The sequence below is a fragment of the Chelonia mydas genome, chromosome 6 (assembly GCF_015237465.2).
Source record: "Chelonia mydas isolate rCheMyd1 chromosome 6, rCheMyd1.pri.v2, whole genome shotgun sequence".
Classification (NCBI taxonomy): domain Eukaryota; kingdom Metazoa; phylum Chordata; order Testudines; family Cheloniidae; genus Chelonia; species Chelonia mydas.
The window spans coordinates 113,726,527-113,750,221 of record NC_051246.2 but is presented as its reverse complement, the minus strand read 5'-3'; the positions used below and the strand labels follow the sequence as shown (position 1 = coordinate 113,750,221).

The window sequence follows — 23,695 nt, the reverse complement described above, 5'->3', positions numbered from 1 at the left end:
TTAAGAACATTGTTAACATCTTTTTGCTCTGTACAGTTTCATAAGAACTTTCATGCTACCACAAATGGTATCAAAAGAGAACACTGAAGTAAATAATATGTTGCTAAACTAAATATATCATAGTAGAACAGGTCAGAACTTAAAAACAAACATTTTGGTTGAATTTTTTACTTTAAATTTTTTTTGTCAAAATATCTCAATGTATTCAACATTTTCCATGTGTGAATTTTTATTGCTACTGTGCAACCTCTGATTGTTCAGCTTAGTTGTATGGTGAGATTTTTTTCAAAGTTTGGATGCAATTTTTCTTTTAAAAATCAATTTTTAAAATTAAAATATTTTTGATAATTCTGCAGAAAAATTAGACAGCAAAAGCAGTACTGTTACAAAAATAATGTCACAGAAAATGCCTCTGAAATTTCTGCATAATTTCCACCCTTTTTTTGCCTCTAGTCAAAAGATAACTTAGACGTTAACTTGTAGTGACACAGTTCTGTTCAGAATAGAGAACATTTAATAGAACTAGTGAATTATCACAGTTCAGATGTTTATCCCCTTTGTTATAGGAGCAATTGTAAGATGCTACACTGAACAGGCTTATAAAATTAATATTGTTTCTGCTAGAGAATAGTACTTAATCTTATATCAAATAAGAAAATCTTTTTCAAGGTGTACCCTGCCTTATTCTCACTTGTGGGCATTATAGGAGTTGGAAATTTTTAGAAAAGTGATGCCCACTAGGTGCCACAGGGATTTCATCTCGCAGCACTGAGCATTTGGGACATGTTAGATAAGGCAGGTGTACTCCTGACTGCCCCTGTTCTTTTTGCTGAACCTCAGAGTCTGAGGGGGTGACTTTCAAAGGAAGAGAGAGCAACTAGGTACCTATCTCCCATTGGTAATTAATGCAAACTGGGCAGCCAACTGCCACTTATGCCTCTGAAAATCAGCTCTGCATTACCTCAGAATTCTGAGGAAAATAAGATGAGCTGTTAGTGTCAAATATATGCATTGCTCATCTTTGTATTCATTGTCTTTGCAAATAAGATATATTTTATTTCGATACAAACTTGAATATCTACAAGCATTGTAGATGCAATACACATTTAACTGACTTCTAACATTTTTCCCTCTTCCAACAAAATTATGTTTGTTAAAAGTAGCCATGTGTTATACATATTACATGGGATAGAACACTAGTAGCATTTGAGGGCAATCCACTATCTTGGTGACTGACTTACTCAAAGTAAAAAGTAATATATTTTATTTGAATAAAAGCTTGGCTATATTAGAGGGGACTGTCAGGACCTAAATTATACCGTGACTTTCTGAGAAGATATACTCAGCACATACACATCGAATATTAAATCTGTGGCATTACTGGTACTGCAGCTTACAACCAACATTTCAATCTCTTACGTGTAGTGTTCTGTTTAAGCACTGGAAGTAGGCATTACTGATCTAATAAAAGGCTTAAGTCATGAGTATGTTCTGATTGCATTTTAGCTGGCTCAGGGTATTTCAGTGGACTTAAACAGAGCGCTACTTTTTCATTTGCTTTGCTCTGCCTATACTACCCATAAGGATTTTGATTAATGTAACCTTTGAAAATGTATGTGGGTTGGGTAAGTGGTGCTGCAACTGTCTCCCTTTAGTAACTGGCCCCAGCAACTGCAACAGCTTGTTACCTATTCACGGTTAAAGGAGTTTTTCATTTATTCAAAAATCATCTTCTTAATATTGAAAGTTCCAGGTTCATTTCCCTCTGATAACCATGGTATCTCCATATGGGATACATATTTGCTATGATAACTTTGCATTTGAATAATTAGAGCTTGATAAATTCGCTCACTAAGGCACATGAGAAACTTTGCCTGGAAAGTGTGGTGACCTAAATAATCCGTTTCTGTAGAATTTAAACTTCTAAAAACAAAACAAACAACCCTGCAACCTTAGCCCTCATGATTGTAAAGATACATTCATTTCACTTTTGGATGGGTAAGTCAATTTGGTATCATAGAATCATAGAATATCAGGGTTGGAAGGGACCCCAGAAGGTCATCTAGTCCAACCCCCTGCTCGAAGCAGGACCAATTCCCAGTTAAATCATCCCAGTCAGGGCTTTGTCAAGCCTGACCTTAAAAACCTCTAAGGAAGGAGATTCTACCACCTCCCTAGGTAACGCATTCCAGTGTTTCACCACCCTCTTAGTGAAAAAGTTTTTCCTAATATCCAATCTAAACCTCCCCCATTGCAACTTGAGACCATTACTCCTCGTTCTGTCATCTGGTACCATTGAGAACAGTCTAGAGCCATCCTCTTTGGAACCCCCTTTCAGGTAGTTGAAAGCAGCTATCAAATCCCCCCTCATTCTTCTCTTCTGCAGACTAAACAATCCCAGCTCCCTCAGCCTCTCCTCATAAGTCATGTGCTCTAGACCCCTAATCATTTTTGTTGCCCTTCACTGGACTCTCTCCAATTTATCCACATCCTTCTTGTAGTGTGGGGCCCAAAACTGGACACAGTACTCCAGATGAGGCCTCACCAGTGTCGAATAGAGGGGAACGATCACGTCCCTCGATCTGCTCGCTATGCCCCTACTTATACATCCCAAAATGCCATTGGCCTTCTTGGCAACAAGGGCACACTGCTGACTCATATCCAGCTTCTCGTCCACTGTCACCCCTAGGTCCTTTTCCGCAGAACTGCTGCCTAGCCATTCGGTCCCTAGTCTGTAGCGGTGCATTGGATTCTTCCATCCTAAGTGTAGGACCCTGCACTTATCCTTATTGAACCTCATCAGATTTCTTTTGGCCCAATCCTCCAATTTGTCTAGGTCCTTCTGTATCCTATCCCTCCCCTCCAGCGTATCTACCACTCCTCCCAGTTTAGTATCATCCGCAAATTTGCTGAGAGTGCAATCCACACCATCCTCCAGATCATTTATGAAGATATTGAACAAAACCGGCCCCAGGACCGACCCCTGGGGCACTCCACTTGACACCGGCTGCCAACTAGACATGGAGCCATTGATCGCTACCCGTTGAGCCCGACAATCTAGCCAGCTTTCTACCCACCTTATAGTGCATTCATCCAGCCCATACTTCCTTAACTTGCTGACAAGAATACTGTGGGAGACCGTGTCAAAAGCTTTGCTAAAGTCAAGAAAGTCATAGTTGAGTCTGCAGGCTGCTCCACTGCTATTTCTGGTAGTTTTGCCAAGCATTAGCAACTGAAATTAACACAACTCCAGTCACTTTACTGCTGTTGTTCTGTCCTCTGGGAAGCAGCAAAAGTGACAAAAATCACTATCTGTTGAAACTGGGGGAGGAGGGAGGAGATGATCTTCTGGTGGGTCACCTCAGGCAGAGCAGGGATTTGATCCTAGGTCCCCCATATGCCAGCTGGATGTCCTGACTACTATGTTTTTTCAGCTATTGCGGGATGGAACTCTACTGCAGGAGCTGTTCTACTTCGTATAAATTATTCATTGGGCCAGAGAGAGAAACAGATTCTATAACCCATTGGCTGGATCTGAAGGTAGGTTCAGATCCCTGTTCCAAAGCAGTCAGAGCAAGGGCTTGAAGCTGGGTCTCCCACGCCCAGGTTCAGTGTCATAACAAATATTTTGAAAATTCTCATGGGATGGGAAAACTGTTTCCCACTCGCCTCCAATAAGTAGTAGACAGGCAGTTGTGGCTACTAGGGGATGGGCTACCTAAGCAGCTGAAGAGGCTTAGGTGCCTTATTCCAGGACAGCTGGAAGATGCCAACTGTAGGAAGCTGCCTCTCTGTGGACTACGCCTCTGTCATCTCCCTTCCCCTTTCTGCTGCATTTCACTCCTGACTTGTTTAGGTGGCTCCCTTCTCAGCTTGCTGGCTTCTGAGAATCTCTTCCTCTCCCTATGCATTATACTAGAAGCCTGAGTACCTAATTTAGGCCTGAGGATTTCACTATGAGCATGCTACCTCGGGGTAATGCACTGCAGTGCTGAGCGGACCAATGACTAGGTACCTCTGAGGACCTGGGTCTCCACTCTACAGGCCCCTTCAGCTCCCACCTCCCTTCTCCCCATCTCCCATTCAGGCGTATCAAGCTCTGCTGGGGGAGAAGGTAGCAGCAGAAGCGTTGTAAAGAGTGCAGGTTGGTTCCATACTCACTCTCCTGCTGCAGAGGGACTGGGGCTGAGTTGCCGCAGGAGCTGTGCTAGCACCGAGGCTCCTATACTAGCTTTAGCAACAAGCCTCACGTCTGCCTCTTCCTAGCTGAGGACTGGTGCCATTTGTAAGGGTGTGCCTCAGAAAAAGAGGCTGCAGGATCCCACTATCTCCTCCTGGGTGACCTAAAGCTTCTCCCTCCAGCTGTAACGCTTCCTGGTCAGGGAAGGGTCTTCAATCCCCTCCTTACCTTCTGGAGTGCTGCTGCTGGAGGGGTGGGTAGGAGGCAGATGGCAAGCCTGCAGTAATATTCCTGTGATCCAGGGTCCTTACCTCCACTTACCAGACTGGCCAGTAACCTCTAACTCAGACATCCAGTAAATCAAGTCTTGTCTGTAATGCCCTTCAGCTGAGACTCAAAGATTCTATAAATGTTAATGTAGCATTGTGTAATACCCCCCAAAAGTACTCCCCTTTTTGATAGATGGGGAAACTGTCAACATGGCTTTTGTAAAGGGAAATCATGCCATAAATGACTGCTTATTGGAGCAGCTAGTCCTGGAACCCGAAAGGGGAGAGGCAATGCTTGATTTAGTACAAAATGGAGCACAGGATCTGGTCCAAGAGGTGAATATAGCTGAACTTCTTGGAAATAGCAACTATAATATAATTAAATTTAACATCTTTATAAGGGGGAAATATCAAAGAAGCCTACCATAGTAGCATTTAACTTCACAAAAGTGAGGAAGCTAGTTAAACAGAAATTAAAAGAAACAGTGTCAAAAGTGAAATGCCTAAAAGCTGCATGAAAACTTTTTAAAAAACACCATAATAGAAGCTCAAATTAAATGTATACCCTAAATTAAAAAACATAATAATAGGACCACAAAAGCGTGAACATACCTAAACAACAAAGTAAAAGAAGCAGTTAAAGGCACAAAGATATCCTTTAAAAATTAGAAGTCATAACTGACTGAGGAAAATAGAAAGGAGCATAAACTCTGGCAAATCACATGTATAAATGTAATTAGGCAGGCCAAAGAAGAGTTTTAAGAACAACTAACAAGAGACTCAAACTAACAGCAAAAAATGTTTTAAGTACATCATAAGCAGGAAGCCAACCAAACAATCCGTGGGGCCACTGGATGATCAAGGTGCTAAAGCAGCACTCAAGGAAGACAAGGCCATTATAGAGAAGCTAAATTCATTTTTTTTCGTCGGTCTTCAATGCAGAGGATGTAAGGGAGAATCCCACACCTGAGCTATTCTTTTTATGTGACATGTCTGAGAAGCTATCCCAGGTTGAGGTGTCAATAGAGGAGGTTTGGGGAGAAATTTATAAATTAAGCCGTGATAAGTCACCACGACCAGATGGTATTCACCCAAGAGTTCTGAAAGAACTCAAATATGAAATTGCAGAACTACTAACTGGTATGAAACAATCCTGCCGATTATGGGCAGTAACACTTAATTTCAGTACCAGGCAAATTGGTTGAAATTATATTAAAGAACAGAATTATCAGATAGATGAATACAATTTGTTGGGAAGAGTCAACATCGGTTTTGCAAAGTGAAATCATGCCTCCCCCGTCTACTAAATTATTTAGGGGGGGCAACAAACGGGTGAACAAGGGTGAGCCAGTGGATATAGTGTACTTGGACTTTCAGAAAGCCTTTGACAAGGTCCCTCACCAAAGGCTCTTAAGCAAAGTATGCAGTCATAAGGAAGAAGAAGGAAGGTCCGCTCATGGATCAGTAACTGATTAAAGGACAGGAAATGAAGGGTAGTAATAAATAGTCATTTTTCACAATGGAGAGAGGTAAATAGTGGTGTTCCCCAGGGATCTGTACTGGGACCAGTCCTGTTCAACATATTTATAAATTATCTGGAAAAAGGATAAACAGGTGGAAAAGTTTGCAGACTATATAAAATTACTGAGGCTAGTTAAGTCCAAAGCAGACTGCTAGGAATTACAAAGGGATCTCACAAAACGGGGGGATTAGGCAACAAAATGGAAGATGAAATTCAATGTTGATAAATGCAAAGTAATGCACACTGGAAAACATAATCCCAACTATACATATAAAATGATGGGGTCTAAATCAGTGGCTCTCAACTTTTCAGACTACTGTATCTCTTTCAGGAGTCTGATTTGTCTTGTGTACCCCAAGTTTCATGTCACTTAAAAACTACTTGCTTACAAAATCAGACATAAAGATACAAAAGCATCACAGTGTACTATTACTGAAAAATTGCTTACTTTCTCATTTTTCCATATAATTAGAAAATAAATCAATTGAAATATAACTATTGTACTTACATTTGAGCATATAGAGCAGTATAAACAAGTCATTGTATGAAATTTTACTTTGTACTCACTTCGCTGGTGCTTTTTATGTAGCCTGTTATAAAACTAGGCAAATATCTAGATGAGCTGACGTACCCCCCTGGAAGACCACTGCGTGCCCCCAGGGCTACATGTACCCTGGTTGATAACTACTGATCTAAATTAGCTGTTACCATTCAAGAAAGAGATTGTGGAATCATTGTGGCTAGTTGCCTGATAACATGTGCTCAATGAGCAGTAACAATGTAACAAAAAAGTAACAATGTTAGGAACCATTAGGTAAAGGATAAATAATAAGACAGTAAATATGATAATGCCACTATATAAACCCATGGTGGGTACACACCTTGAATATTGTGTACAGTTCTGGTCGCCCCATCTCAAAAAAGGTATATTAACATTGGAAAAGGTACAGAGAAGGGCAACCAAAATTATTAGGGGTATGGAACAGCCTCCATATGAGGAGAGATTAAAAAGACTGGTATTGTTCAACTTGGAAAAGAGGCGACTAAGGGAAGATATGATAGAGGTCTATAAAACGATGAATGGTGTGAAGAACATGCATAAGGAAGTGTTATTTACCTCTTCACATAACACAAGAACCAGGGGACATTGAATGAAATTAATAGGCAGCAGGTTTAAAATAAACATAAGGAAGTACTTCTTCACACAACACACATTCAACCAGTGGAACTCATTGCCAGCAGATGTTGTGAAGGCCAAAACTATAACTGGGAACAAAAAATAATTGGATAGGTTCATGGAGGATAGCTTCATCAATGGCTATTAGCTAAGAAGGTCAGGGATGCAACCCCATGCTTTGGGTGCCCCTAGCCTCTGACTGCCAGAAGTGGGAATGAGCAATGAGGTGAATCACTCAAAAATTGCCCTGTTCTGTTCATTCTCTTTGAAGCACTTGTCATTGGCCACTATCAGAAGACACAGTACTGGGCTAGATGGAACATTGGTCTGACCCAGTATGGCCATTCTTATGAGCCAAAGAAACATTAGTCATGGGACCAACCTACGTAAGCTCCCTATAAATAACTAGCAATCTATGAAAAATACCAGATGAACTTTCTTGTGTGTGTGCGGGGAGGATGAAGAAAATTGCAGGAAATGATCTAAACATACTAAAACAGTTTAATATATTGTGTATATATATGAATCATGACAGTAAACTGCTGATTAGATTAGGCTAGACGTATACACTACTATACATGGTCACATTTTTGGTGTAATATAGTGTAATTTCATTTTTGTCTCTAAGGAAGGGAAACTATCAGGTGCCTGTCAGACAGAGGAGATTATGTATGATCTCATATCACCAGGTGGCTGAAATGAAGCTAAAAAAATATGAGGAAATCAACATGTGGAATCTCTATTGTTTCAGTCACGGAAATCTGTAAATCTACTAGGAAGGAAAGAGTAGTAAGATTGGAGATCCTCTTCTAAGCACGGAATATGTTGACTAAGAATTTGGCAGGTGAAAGAATAGCAAGAAATTGCAAGTTAATCCTTGCGTAGAAAACTTTTCATACCCTCGTGTTAGAGCTCTCAGCAATTAGTAGAAAGGAAAAAAGTGGTCTAGAGCAGGCAGTGTGGTTTTATAGTTTGAAAAGAGAACTCAGGAATAGAAATTCCAGGATTCTAATCATTATTCTGCTGCAGATTTATTGTGCTACTTTAGGCAAGTCACTTAAGAGCAGTGTCTTCCTTCCTCCAACATATTTAAAATGAACTGACCGCCATGGTGATGATGATTTGGAAACTTCAATAAAGCTGCTAAGTCATTTATTAGATATGGAAAATAAACATGTAATTTATCAGATATACAAGTTCCAATTGAACTAAAGGAATAGGTCAGCTAATTCTGAGATCCACAACCCCATTGTGGTAATCTCTATTAAAAATATTCATCTAACTGCTGTACTCTGTCTGTTTTTCCTTTCTTGTCATCTTTGGTTTACCAGCTGTGTATTTGCATTTCCAATAGATGCTGTGTTTTTTCCTATAAGGGAAAAACACAACTGTTAATTAAAACAGTAATGGGGAAGCTAATGTAGTGTGTTAATATTTACAACCTTAGAAATTTGGTTCCCTATCCACCCATTCCTTGTGTAAAGGGTCATTTAAGGTCTATCTTCCTTCAAGGCCCTATCCAACCTTACTCCAGTACAAGGCTATGTTTACACCTGAAATGCTTCTGTTGACCTAGCGCTGTCTACACGGGAACTTAGGTTGGCTTAACTACATCGCTCAGAGATGTGGATTTTTCACATTCCTGAGCAATGTAACTGGATCAATCTAATTTTCTAGTGTAGACCAGCCTTAATTCTCTATTTTCCTCTCTTTCTGCTGCCCTCTTCACCCCAATCAACATAACTGATGCTCCCTTTGTGAATTTCTCTCATTCTTGCCTTGAGGCCTTATTCTGGACCTCCCTATAGACCAGAACTCCCCTCTCTTGCTCTGGCTGACTTCCACCTTCTTCTTCCATCCTGAAATCAAACTTCCTCAAAAACCTATAAATCCTAGTCCATCTTCACCTCCTTCATTTACTGAAAACAATGTGCACGTAAACAAAACTGAAAACTGTAACCCTTGGAACTAGCAAGATGTGCTTAATTTCACCATTTAATCATATTGTTTTTCACTATTTTCCTCCTGTGTTGCCTGCTTACTAAACCATAAGCTCTCCAGGTGAAGGTCATTGTCTTTGTAGCTATTTATAAAGCTATTTATATGGTTGGAGCTTAATACATAGGAGATGGAATCCAAATATGGCAGCAGTACAATTGTGATGGGAATCAGGATATGAAAAGTAAAGTACTAATGGATAAATGAGGGGATTTTCTATGTAGTAATTTTGGGCCTTATCCAATTAAATGGCTCTCACTGACTTCAACTGGCATCAAATCAGATCCTTTATCCTCGGAGACAACCCCGTTTTCTTAATTTGTAGGCTGCCTACCATATAAACTGTGGGATCAGGTTAAAAGAACCAAAGCTGTATTGAATGGAAAACTTAAATTTCATATCTGCAAGAAAAGATGTACAGATGAATATATACATGTATAATTGAACATTAGTTCTTCCTAGTACCTGCCAAGCTATGTATATATTCAGAGTTCTTTCTCTCCTATAATGACTGGTACTGTTGCCAACACTCAAACCAGTACAAAGAATGCAGCACCCTGCCCTGTTCAGAGGTCAGGAATGTCATCATGGGCTGCACCAAACACACAGAACTTTCCCTCCTTTATAATCTCTCGGTGGTATTAAATCTAGTGTGTAACAGCACAATTGTTTCTGTGTTTCAGACACTGGACTATAATCCAACCAAATTAATTAGGCCAAAGGACCAGGCCCACAACAAAGGAGATGGTTTCTCTTAATAAACAATTATCCTAATGCTCAGTACATGCAGAAAGGCCACGACACCTCTTTGAGGTTTTTAGGATTAAAAAGGAAAGTTTACGGAAGTGTGGCAGTGGTTCTTTCTTCCTCTTAGCATATGCACAACATGCCTCAGGTGGCACATGACCAGGATTCATCACCAAATTTGGTCCACTAGTTGGATCATTATCTTCCCTGGCCTGGGCTGGGTACTGATGGGGAGTGCGACGTAAACTGTTTAATACACTGCTTATGTCAGTACAAGTGCCTGCTGCTACTAGAAAGAATCTGTTAAACCTGAATAACATTGAGCAGGCAGAAAATAGAAATAACATCCATTAGTAGTTTTTAATCACGGTCACCTTGGGGATTTCATGTTACTGTTGTGACAGACCCAGACAAGTGGGATACAGGAGTCTGGATGAAGGCAAATATATTGGCCACTGGATGAACAGTTTTCTGTTCCCTGAGTGACCAGAGAAGGGGTTGCCCTAGAGCAATCAGGAACCTGCCAGAACCAATTAAGATAGGCAAGCTAATCAAGACACCTGGAGCCAATTAAGAACTTTCTAGATTCAATTATGGCATGCAGGCTCATCAGGACACCTGGTTTAAAAAGGACCTCCTATCAGTTAGTAAAGGGGGGGGTGCCAGGAGTAGGAAGTGAGAAGGTATACTGCTGGAGGAGTGAAGAGTTCAAGTGCGATCAGGCTTCAGGAGGAAGATCTTGCAGTGAGGATAAAGAAGGTGCTGGGGGGAAGGCAATGGGGAAGTAGCCCAGGGAGTTGTAGCTGTCATGCAGCTGATAGAGGGAACATTGTGGACAGCTGCTATCCACAGGGCCCTGGGCTGGAACCTGGTGTAGAGGGTGGGCCTTGGTTCCCCCCATTTCCCCCAACTCCTGACTGGACACAGCAGGAGTTGAACCTGGTCTCTGAGAAACACCAGAAGGGAAGGCCTAAATTGGAAAGGGATACAACCTGTCCCCAACCCACTAGGTGGGATACAGAGACTGAGGGGATTGTTCTCCGTTTCCTGCATGCTGGCCAGTGATGAGGTTAGCTGAGTGGGTGGCAGGTTTGAGCCACTAGTAAGAGTAGCCAAACTGAGGTCTGCCATGAATCTCTGAGGCAAGCAAATCTGCCAATAAGTGCAGGACCCACTGAGGCAGAGTAGGAACTTTGTCACACTGTGCATTTAACTATTCTGCTTCTCAAATGGATGTGCTCTTCAGCTGTTTAACATCCATATCATTGTAGTGGTTCAACCATATCATAATACAGAAAATAGCTGGAGTTCCTGCACAGCTAACAAGTTATGCTATGGGAAATAATACTGGTGATTCTGTAGGTGGCACTATACCCTCTGGGCTCGCACATAACCAATATCCCTGCACAGTATTGTAAGGCTAGAACTGCTCGTCTTTCTCATGAGACGTAAAACCAAATTCCTGACCCGTGAAACTTGCTGCAGAAGCTGTATAGTTAACATCGGCATACTGGGTGAATTCTGTTTGGGATAATTACGTTCTGCCCATGTGCCTTCTTCATGCAGTGTCAATTGGATATAGTAGTCTTCATTTCATGTTCTAAACTGTTGAGTATAGTGTTTTGTGCTAATGCTAAAAGAGTAGCTGCAAGTAAGAGGTGAATTCTTGAATATAGGTAGAAATCCTGTGGCATATTTCAGGATGGAAAACACTATATAAACAATAGACTAAATGATGAGTACAGACAAATCCCGCTATGTACTATAGAATTATTGGGGGTGGGAAGGAACAAATAACAAGCTAGATTAGAATGACTGGGTATTGGGTGCATGCCCAAGAATATCAAGCAAGATAACAATAAACCTATATCTGAAATATTTCAACTTTAATAAAGGTAGCTCTGTATCTTGAGGACATCTGAAGTATTCTAAAACAACTATACAATATGCTGTTTATGGATGGGTTCTGCTTATGATGCCTGTTACCTATAATACTGCCATATAACTTAGTTTATTGCACCCAAAATATCCTTATTAAATCTCTACAGTAGTTTGAGATTAGAAATAGTTTTCTTATATTACTCTAGCAGCAAAATTGTATTTCACAATACTGCCTACAATATGGCTTGACAAATGGTCTCCTAGCCTCCTTTTTTTTAACTTCAAAAATCTCCTGTTTAGATAAACTGGAGAGATTTAAAGTAAACAGTGCATTTCATTCAGTAACTCAGTTGAGAACTGGAGGCACATCCATTTTAATAAAGGATTCTGTTCTATTTCAATAAAAATTGAAATGTAAGCATTCTTTTCAGCAAATTTCTGAAGTTAAATCTTGCTGTATAATACAACAAGAAAAGGAGTCACCCATTCTAGTTAGTACTATCCAGTCACCTCTCTCTTTTTCAACACAGACTACTCCTTCAGTTACTCACCCTTGGGCCCAAAGAGACGTAAATGGAAAATGAGAAAATAATTGTATGGAACTTTCAAAAGCTGATTGGAGGGCAGAGAAAGAAGACCCACATTACTTTGATTTGTGTTGTGGTTTCACACCCCTTCCCGTATCATGTAGGAATAATGTTCTTGGCATTGGAAGATGCACACAATAAACGGACTTTGGGGGGAAATCCAATGTTTCATATAGTAGTCCTTTTACTAGTTTTTACCAGACCTGTCCGCATTATATCATATGGTATACCCTCTTGGAAGAAATCAGCTTAAAAATTGATTCTGCAATTCAGTCTGCAGATGCATTTTCCAAAGTCCTTCAGTCATTCTTATGGCTTTTTGCTGAACCCTCTCCATTTTTCCAGTAGTGGTTTCACCAATGCCATAGGCAGCGGTAATTAACCTTCCTATCGCTACTTGGTATTCCCATTTATACATCCAAGGATCATATTAGACATTTTGATTATAGCATCATACCACAAATAAAGCCTGCTCTATAGAAATATAGATATGAAATATAGGATGATGCACTAATCACCACCAGTAACTTGCAGCTCTCATTAATGTTTGAACAGTTTCAGTATTTTCAGTTCTCCTATATGGAGTACCATTCTTTATATGATTTATACAAATAATAATGAGACAATCCTCAAACAACACTAAGTTAGAAACCCTGAATATTTTTATTTGTATTATGGAAGGGATGTTATGGTAATAGAGAGGCATTGCAGATACCTTTACAAAAAATTAAAGTCAGTTTTCTGCTGGTTAGATAATCCTACCATTGCTGCTCTTTTATCCGAATTCACCACCTAGAATTAAACACTTTTCTGCATTCTGTGTTCTAGAAACTGAGATTCCTAGTGAGTTGGGTAGCTAAATATAAGAAGCACCCATGCCCTTTCTGACACTTCTCAATTTAGCATTCTCTTGTCAGTCACACAAAGCTCTGAAAAGTGATCACTCAGGCTTTTAAAATACATGTCACAAATGTGCTTCTGTCTTACAGAGCTACAGGTTACATGTAGCCTTAACTTGTGTCAAATCTTTATGGCATTTTATATAAACAACAGGAGACACTATTGTATCTTTGAAAAAGAAACATCAGTCTTTTACAAAGTAGTATGCAAGTGAAAGAGATATTTATGTCTCTTGTAGTGCATTCCTAATTATATGGAGCTTTTATATAATTGGAGTTTGGGAAAAAAGTATAAACAACATAGTAGCATAAATGCAAGTGTAATGCCGACAGACCCCCGTCGTCGTCGGGTGAGATCAAACTGGGCCTTCTGGAGCTTAGTGCATGAGCCTCTATTGCATGAGCTAAAAGCCAAATGCTTGTTAGCTAAGGCTGTAGAGCAAACTCATTAATCTCTCTCTTAAGTGGTCTCAGTGCCACTAGATGGGACAGAACACCACACCCAGAAGGTGTATGGGTTACAAAAGGAGCACTCATTTTAATTGATGTATAATCTCTTCTTTCTCCCACTATGTACATATTCTTCCACTCTTCTATGTGTGTGCGTCTCTCCCTTCCTACCTCTTCTGTTTGTAACCTTGTCTCAGGGCTTGTTTACACTTTGAAAGTCAATTTGGATTAAGATAGGATGTGAATTTAAAGCACAGTAGCTATTCCAGAATGACTCCATGTGTAGACAAGCCCGCATCCAGCATTAATTATCAGGAAGGAAAACAGTTGTTTGTGAACTTCAGATGAATAAAATAGGACGTCCCCTCTTAAATTAAGGGTTGATGCTGGGTGTCTATAAAAAAGTGGTAGATTTAGCTACAATTTGTTGGCAGTATGTCTAAAGAACTCATATGAATACTGTAGGATTCTATTTGAGACCTTTGAGAAAATGTATGTATCTGAAGCAGTTGGAAACTGTAAAGGGGAGTAGAGAAGTACCTGACTTCCCTGATAGATGTTTGAGTTCACTGAAAACAATCCTATGACTTGTTACATCAAATGCAACAATAGATCAAATACTAAAAAGAAAACCCTATTCTTTGTTTCTGAAATAAGGGAAAGGAATGTACCCCACACAAAATGGTACCTTGGGAAGAACAGAACTAAATGTCAATGAATGGATTCTCCTCTAAATCTCTCCTCTACCCCACATCTTCAGCTAATATTCCACAGCTAATGCTTAGCTATGCTTGTATGCTCCCTCTGCTACTCTCATGATTACAACTGAAGAAAAGAAAACCCAAGACATTAATGTGACAGCTGACATGGTTATATGCCTAAATATGTAAAAAATAAAAAGAACCTCTCCTAGGAGCTTTAATCTCTCTTTCTTGTTTTTTGTCTTCTCCAGTCTTTGTGATGTGTTTACTTGTTGCATCATTCTAAATTACAGTGGAGCAGAACTGGATTTTTTTATGTATGCAAAAAGCCCATACACACACACATGATGGCATTTAATCTTTAGTACAAGCTGACACATTCATACCAAGCAGCTACTACATAAAAGAGCAATGTGACCATCGGTCTAAGGATCCTAGAAGACTGCATATCACCACATCCACACTCAACCCAGCAGATTCTCTACTGCTTACGTGCACATTTGCAGCATCGTGTGCATAGGATTAACCCTACAACTGATGTTATTGTTAACAGAAATGGCATCTCTAATCCACTATACAAAGGGCTGAAAATGTGACGTAAGGCATTCAAACCTCTAGTGACTATATGTAGCAATAATGCATACAAATCATATGGCTTCATTCCTGCTCTGACACTTATTTTCAGAATTTAACATTGACTGAGTTATATACTGTGTAAACTTTAGAATATCAGCCATCTGTTCCTGTAATATAAAGTAGGACTTTTCTCCTGTTCATTTATTGCAGAGATTGTGTACAGAATGAACAATTGAATGTTCCCATTTTACATGATTTATGATTTATCTCCCTTTGAGCTAGTTTGCTGGTGATCCAAATATATACTCTGTTTATGAATTTGAGCAGTTCAGCATATGATTATTGACCAATACATAGCCTTGTCATTTTTGCAGTCTCTGAAATTCAGCTTGATTCTGTGTGAGATTACTGGGACTATCATAGAAGAAAGGGTTTGTTTTAATTTGTCTAACATACAGATTCTTGTGTGTGAAGTATTGTCTAAAATTATTTCACAATTGCTGCTGTGCAACCTTCCTGGAGATTCGTAGTCTTCCTTTGTTGACATCATCTGTTACAGTACACTGCACCTGCAACAGACTGCTTAACAAGGTTATTATTACCTACATGACTCAGTTGTTATAATTGCTTACCTACTTGTGGCCAATTTTCACAGCATTACAATAAGAGAAAGAAATGTGACTTTCCAGAGGAAAATATTTCACATTAAGCGAGACGTACACGTGGTTCTTTAGAAGGGATGCACAAAAAACCTTTACACAAAATAAAGGCTTACAACAAATAGCTTTCCAGACCCAATTTTTGGGGAGTGTGGTCGGTTTGTTAATGTCTGAACTCTGTGACCGTTCCTTCACAAGGAGAGGAACAATCACTGTTTAAAGGAATAGTAAGTGAGCAGAGACAAAATGGTAAATTACCAGGAAAAGGAAACCCTCCATTTCCCTTCAAAACCAGCAGCCCCGTTTTAGGCCCTTTTTCACACCAGATACATTTTATAAGCAGTTTGTTAATGACTATGCCTGGTATGGTATATGGCATAATCTGGAAAAAAGTGTTCTCATAAATTAATCCTTTAAAGCTGTTTTACTTAATAATAAAGGGAAGAAACAGCAATGTTTATGCTAACAATACTAGCCAGCACCAGGCGGAAAAGTTAGAAACACTGATTCCCAGTTCTTCCATATCTAGTCTAGTGAAAGCCTATTATAGCTCTAGATGTAAGAAAAGCCTGCCTGCACCCTTATAAATAAACAGCAACCTACCCCTACAGCACTATACATGCCATGAAAAAAGACATTTGTGCAAGTGTTAGTTTTGTCTCACTGAAGCTATAAATTTGTTCCTGCCAGCATCCAAAAGCCAGGCTTTCTTTAGTCCTAGAATCAAACGAATGATGCTTTAGTTAGCAGAAGTAAATAAAAAATCAGGCTTCTTGCAACTTAGTTGAAAGAGTTAGCTCTTCCACCAGCTTACTTAGGCAAAATAGCAGGATGGATAAAAATTATATTTCCAAACAAAATAAAGTATTAAATTTAAATACATTTTCTTTTAAACAATAACCTGTTTAAAATTAAATTTGAAATAACGTATATAAAGGCCTAAATTTATTATAATTAAAATAATTTGAATAAATATAATATGCATAGATAATGAGCCCTCCTTACATTTTAATAAGTTAAAGCATGCTGCTTTTTAATTCAAATCCCTGATCTAATGACTATTCAAACATTTATAAACAGTGGAACAGCTTCAACAGAAGAGATTGAGCCAGTCCTACATCACAAGATCCTTTAACCCAGTAGCTAGGTCACTCTCTTGTGATGTGGGAAAGCCATATTCAAATCCCTTCTCCAGATCAGGTAAAGGGGGGGAGAAGTGAATCAAGCTTTCAGGTTAGCTAGCAGTGGCAGAGAATATTTTGTTCATTTGAACTGGTTCATTTCAAGCTGAGAAACCAATTGGTTGGGAGTTGAAAAAGCAGGAAAGTTTGTTTTCCTCTTCCAATCTATGAATAAAAACCAGGTAGGAGAGCATGAGATCTACTAATTATAAAAACGTGAAGGAGATGGGGCCAGATTTTCAAAGATAATTAAGATATTTGAAATCAATGGGAGTTAGGTTCAGAACCTGATTAGGTGCTTTTAAAAATCCCACAAGGCTCCTAAGGACATCTTTAGGTGCCTAAATACTTTTGAAAATCTGGCCCATGGTGACCAGAAACTACCCATTAATTCACTAACTACAGATAATGTGTCCTTAGTTTTAAATGCAAAACACATTTTGAGAAACGTACTTTTTCTCTTTCCATGTCCAGTATATTTAAGATTATTTTATGTAAAAAAAATAAAATTTAAAATGCTGTTTTTGTGCATATTTAATTTAATTCCAATTTCCATTCAAATGCAGTTTGACACAAATTGAGTGAATCATCATGTAAATATATCACTCACTTTCTAAAATAAAAATGGAAAAATTAAGAATCTGAATAAATATTAAGATATATAATTGCTTAAGTAAGTGTGTGTGTGCGTGCCTATGTAGATATAGAAAAAAATTCTGGTCAGCAAAAAATACCAAATTTAGTTTAAGGGCTATATTTAAAACTTTTATTTTCAACAACTGGTTACACCAACCAATGAGAACAAACCTTTCTACAGGAAAATAATTGAAAAGTACACATAGAAAACAAGATTAAAATCAATTATTTAAATCAATCCATCACGGAAATAGCTATCAACTCTCACAGAAAAAGGTGTTGCCCAAGTTTCTTCTTTTTCTTTCGTTTATATCCTCCATCCATTGGAAAATAGAAGTCCTAGCCCTTGCATCAAGGAACTCAAGTTTTATAATAAACAATACTATGCAGACAGATTTCTTGGAAAGTAATGGGAAAACAATTACTAAAAAAAACAAACCCCAACACCTGCTTTTGTTAGTGAGACAAGGTGGGCAACGTAATATATTGTATTGGACCAACTTCTGTTCATGAGAGAGGCAAACTTTCAAGCTTATGCAGAGCTCTTCTTCAGGGTGTTGATGACAGACTAAATGGAAGACTGTTTTAGCATTCTAATAAAATGTAATCCAGTGGTTCCCAAACTTGTTCCGCTGCTTGTGCAGGGAAAGCCCCTCTTGGGGGGCGGGGCCGGTTTGTTTACCTGCCGTGTCCAAAGGTTCAGCCAATCGCAGCTCCCAGTGGCTGCGGTTCACTGCTCCAGGCAAATGGGAGCTGCTGGAAGCGGCACGGGCCGAGGGACGTAGAAAATGGCACAAGAGAATACAACCCAAAGCACGGCAAACCTTAAACAGCAAAATTATAGACACAGCACAAATCTTATTTAAAACAGACGTAAATTAAACCTGCAAAAAGTCTGATTTAGATTTCAGTGCATTTCTGTAGCTAGCAATAATTAATTGCCTTTTCTGGTTATTAATTTATTGTGAGTGTATCCATCTCATGAAACCTCTTGTTTCAGCAGTTCTAGCAAGAATAATATTTTTTTGCACTTAGAAAGGAAGAGGAACAGAACTTCCTTTAGTTGTGGGGCTAGATGTGAAAACAGAAGCTACAATCACACACAAATCAAGCAGTTTTCCACATAAACACAGTCCCTTCTTTTCTAGCAATGCACCTGGAAACAAAGAGGCTAGGATTCTGCATCTCTGCCCTCATTACAGCCTACGTCCCCTCCCACATCCTACTCTACCCTAACTATTCTCATGACTCACTCATGACTTTGTGACTTATTTCATACAACCTCACATACTTTGGGCAACCATACACACAATGCAGCCAAGCTATGTATGGAGGACCTGAACTACTAAGGGCCTTAGACACTGCACCACTTCACATCACACCACCTAATTTTTAGGGGCCTAGAAACTCTCAGGAGCAACGTTGTGACTCAGAAAGCAAAGTAAGGCACATAGGTTTCCTATACAATGAATGGGGAGAGAGAAGAGCCGAAGCATATGATCCACACAAGCCAACATGCTAGACAGGGAGCTGCCAAAACTAGCCAACGGGAGATGCCAACAATAGGTGTGTGTGGTAAGCCTCACAAATCTCTCAGAGACAGGCACTTGTCTCTGCTAGTGATCCATGAACAGGAACCAGCCACCTGAAGTCAGGGGGGCTTAAATGCCCTATGCCATGTGTGAACATGAGTTTGGCACCTGTCTTGCTGCACACAAAACAGCTGGAGGAGATGGTGCCAATGCCCACCTTATAACTTTTAGCACAGTATTTAAATAACTCATGGGAGGTGGGAAACCCCAGTTCAATTCCCCCCTCTGTCAGAGGGGGAGGGAAAAAAACTGATACTTCTGTGCCACTGCACAATGCAAAATTTACACAGAATAAATGTTCCCTGCAGAATTTTATTTTTTCCCACCGCATTTGTGATTTCCTCCCAGCACTCCTACCTGCACCTGGCATGGATGGCTGGGGCTTCCACAGACAGCAGGAGCCTCAGCCAAGCAGGACTGACTGCAGAGCCCAAGGCACGTGGGGCTATCAGCAGGACCCCCAGCCGCCTGGGGCTGACAGCAGAAGGGTGATTATGTTGTATTTTGACAAATAAAATATGCAGAATTTTAAAATATTGTGCACACAATTTTTAATTTTTTGGCACAGAAGTCCCCAGGAGTAATTTGAATAGGGTCTCCTATCTCTCAGGAGAGCTCTCTAATCACTAAGCTCTGGGATATTCTGATTTGGGGCTCCCTCAATCTCTCCTGATGAAACTGTTCACTGGGGCTAAATAATGAAAGAACAATTGGAGTAGGCGGACTGGCTGAAGGGTCTCCCACCTCCTATGTAGGAACCCCAACCACTGAACTACAGAGTAATTCTTGCACTTGCTCTCTCTCTGGCCCCATAGCTATTTAAATATTTATCCAGAGAGAAACAGTTTAAAGAGGAGAGACTGAGGGAGCCCTCTACTACCTCTAGCTCAGTGGTTAAAGCACCCTCCTGAAAAGTGTGGGACACCCCTATTCAAATCCTTCTTCCTCCTCTCAGAGAGAGGTGAAAATTGAATCTGGGTCACCCACATCCCCAGTAAATGCACTAATCAGGAGGCCAGAACTTATAAGACCACCATGTCATCCAGACAGCTTTTGAATGGGACCTGACCTAGTAGGCATGCTCGGAAGCCACCTACCAAATCAGGCCCTGCATGTGACTTAGGTGGACTAATGCCTATTTTCCCACTTGTGACTAGTTCTGGGATTTGGCAGGGGATAGGCACCCATGTGCCTAGAGCAGAACGTCCCTCGGCCCGCGCTGCTTCCAGCAGCTCCCATTGGCCTGGAGCAGCAAACCACAGCCACTGGGAGCCGCAATCAGCCGAACCTGCGGACGCAGCTGGTAAACAAACCGGCCCCGGCCCGCCAGGAGCTTTCCATGCACAAGCGGCGGAACAAGTTTGGGAACCACGGGCCCAGAGAGATGCAGCAGCATGCATGCATCAGGGTCTAAAACTTAAGCACCTCAGGAACTCTTACTCAGGAAAGTTAGGCAACAAGTGAGATTAGGAACCTTGAAAGTTAAGCAGCAGCCAAATAGGAATTTTGTGGATCACAGTGGTGCTGCATACAGGGAGTTAGGCACCTATATCTGGAGTTTAGACATCTAAGTTGCTTCATGGATAGCACCCCTAGCCAACCAGTGGAATCCACAAACTCTAGGTTAGGTGCCTATGCTCTCTATACAATGCATGGAGTCGGAGACATACTGATGCCCGAGAATGAGATCCACAAAAGTCTGAGCTGCCTAAGTTAAATAATTGTAGATGTGATGGAGAGGGGTGTATCCTAAATCCTACCCTTCTTGGGGAGTTAGGCACCTAAGTCTGAGTTGGAGGGAGGCACATATCTCTGCTTGGGATCCACAGCACCTAACTCTTTTCTTGCAAGAACAGCAGCAGTGCATGCCAGCTCCACACAAAAGGATCCTGCGGGAGGAAGCAGAAAGAAGGCAATGGCAGCAGCAGTCTCCTTTATAATTTTTAGCCCAGTGGTTAGGGTACTCACAAGGGGCATGGGAGACCCCAGTTTAATTCCCCCTCTGTCTGACAGGAGAAGGAACAAGAGCATGGGTTTTTCATCTATAAGGCGAGTACCCTAACCACAGGACCACCTCCTCTCTGATTACCACTCATGTAGCGTTACCACTCATGTAGCATTAGCAGCAGCACATATAGCAATTGTTTACATAGCAAAATAATATTTTTAAAGTATTTATTGTATTTTTAACTTCTTTTAATGCTATTATTGAAAACAAGGAGGAGAAATCACCACCAGTCAGCTATCTGCACAACCACCAATAAGTGGTCCACAGACCATAGTTTGAGAACCATTGACCAAACTTCACCTTGAATAACAAGGAGGGCATACATTTGGAAAAATAAAGATGGGCAAAGAGTTTCAAAAATGGTCCTTTAGCCACAATTAGACTCAGGATTTTGCAATATAAACACTGGGAGAGGTAGGGAAACTCCATTCACTGCTATTGTTCATGGTTTTTACCTGTTTGTTAAAAATATTTAGAATATATTTGAGGAAGAATATAGTTAAATAACTGCTTATTTTAAGGTATATCAATAATTATGGTAATGTATAGTGTATTTTATTCTAGATCTGCCTAGCTCCAGGTTAATAAAGCAATTCTGAGTAAATCTGAATTTGTCTTTTTCTTATGTCCCATTATCCTAGTCTTTCCTATTCCTAAATCTTTGTGGGAGGTGGAATTAGTTTACAAGGATGTCACTGTCCTACATCTTACTGCCAGCTAGTAGCACTTTGCATAATACTTGCAAAATAATTGGAGGTTGACAAAACATTGTGTTATGATGCCAACAGGTTTGTCCACCAGGGCAATTTTATTCAAAGGTGGCAACTCAAAGGTGGCCATATTACAACATTCAAAACAGAGATGAGAACTAGTGCATTGAGACACATGAATATGCAATACAATTTTTGATATTTATGAACTGTCTTTTTAAGGCTACGCGCACTGCTAAAAGGTCAGAATAAATTTATGGAATATTAAATAAGCAGCTGAAGTTACCACATGACCTTCAGTCTAGGATTTTCAGCCCACTCTCTTCTACCTGCAGAACCAAAACAAAATATTATTTGGTTGTATTGTGGGCTCCAAGGGTTCATAAGAGTCATCAGATCTCCAGCTGGCTCTCTCAGCTAAAAATCTTTAATTTACCTTTTAACAGCCTATTCTATTTAACATGTTAAAAATTACCTCCAATTATATTTAAGTATACAGTGTCTTGACAAACAATTTACATGGTATACGCTGAAAGAAATGAAGAACAGAGAAATCAGCAGTTCAAACAAAAGAGGATTTTTTATCCATACAGTAGATCCAACAGTATGACTAATTAATCTTTTTCTAGACTAAGAGAAATGTTGGTAAGACTTACATAACCATATGATATTTGTATATATGTAATAGAATAGGCTTATTTTGCTGCTTTGACTCATAACAGATTAACATCTTCCCAGCTTTTAAATTAACTTTATTTTTAAAGTTCTGCAAAACAAAACAATTTTTAAAAGCTACACGAAGTGATTTCCAAAGAAGCCTTTGAAACTATTTGTGAACAATGAGAACCATAGAATCATTACATCGGTGTCCTTGGCTACATTTCTCATCCCTTATTGTTATGCACTATTGTATGGCGGACAGCAGCCAGCTGTTTCAAGGGCAGTGTAGCTATTATGATCCTGTAGGATGCCCAGGGACAGGGTGCTAGAAATAAAGAAATATTATTGCATTATTTTATCTCGTCTTTTTCCGTAACAGTTAAACAACCTCTATGTTATTTACTTATTTTCTACGTCAGATGGATCGCTTTAGGATGCTTTTGTCCTTCAGGCTTCACGTTGCACGCCGCACTCCCGCACCTCCGGAGAGCGCTGATCAGAAGGCTTACACCTTCAGTGAGGGCCCTCCGGCTCCTTCCTGCAGTTGTCGCTGCAGCCTGCTTTCAGTGTAGGTCAGGAGGAGGCGGGGATGGGGACGCTCTGAGGACTTTGCCCCTGCAAATCCGCATTCCGCACATTCCAGCAGCGGGTGACGTCTGTGGGAAGCCTGTCAGCTCCGCGGCGGCAAATGGCCCTGTGGAGTGGCCTTTTTCCTGCAGCCCCCCGGAGCAAGAGCCTGGACCCCAGAGCGCCTGTTAGCGCCCCGGTTCAGTGATGGGAAGCAACAGTAACACAGAACATGGCAAGCAGCGGGGGGAGGCGGGGACAGCCTACGTTTGCTCGGGAGATGGAGGTCGCAGGCCAGGTCCGCTGCCTTGGGAACAGGGCGGGGACGGGCCCACTTTGCCCCTGCAGCAGGCCCAGGGTGCGGCGTCAGCAGAAAATGAGCGCGGCGGCGGCGGCGGCGGGGGGCGGGGGGTGGGCAAAGCAGGCCCTGCACAGGAGCGTGAGGAAAAGTGGTGGCGGGCCGGGCCCTGGGGATGGAAAATTAGGACAGGCCGGGCGACGCAGCGGAGGAGCGGACACAGGCCGGCAGCAGAGGACGGGAGAGGGTCTGGGATGACAAGGCAGGCGCAGAAGACAGGAGGAAGGGAAAAGGGCCAGGACACCTGACAATAAAGGGCACGGATGGGAGGGGGGAGAACCTAGGTGCCCGGGGGCGGGGCCCCGCTTGGGGGCGGATAATAACAACACTAGCACAG

At 40.7% G+C, this 23,695-nt stretch overlaps 2 long non-coding RNA genes across 2 annotated transcripts; one reads left to right on the top strand and one right to left on the bottom strand.

Moving 5' to 3' along the window:
* The first annotated feature begins 3,048 nt into the window (after positions 1-3,048).
* LOC122466119 lies at positions 3,049-14,632 on the top strand. Its single transcript, XR_006291397.1, has 2 exons — positions 3,049-3,540; positions 14,368-14,632. It is a non-coding gene; the product is annotated as an uncharacterized LOC122466119 (long non-coding RNA).
* Positions 14,633-17,579: 2,947 nt separating this feature from the next.
* Positions 17,580-23,667, bottom strand: LOC114020211. The gene is made up of 2 exons (XR_005225626.2): positions 22,060-23,667; positions 17,580-20,944 (listed from the first exon to the last, which is right to left on the bottom strand). It is a non-coding gene; the product is annotated as an uncharacterized LOC114020211 (long non-coding RNA).
* Between the last annotated feature and the right edge of the window lie 28 nt (positions 23,668-23,695).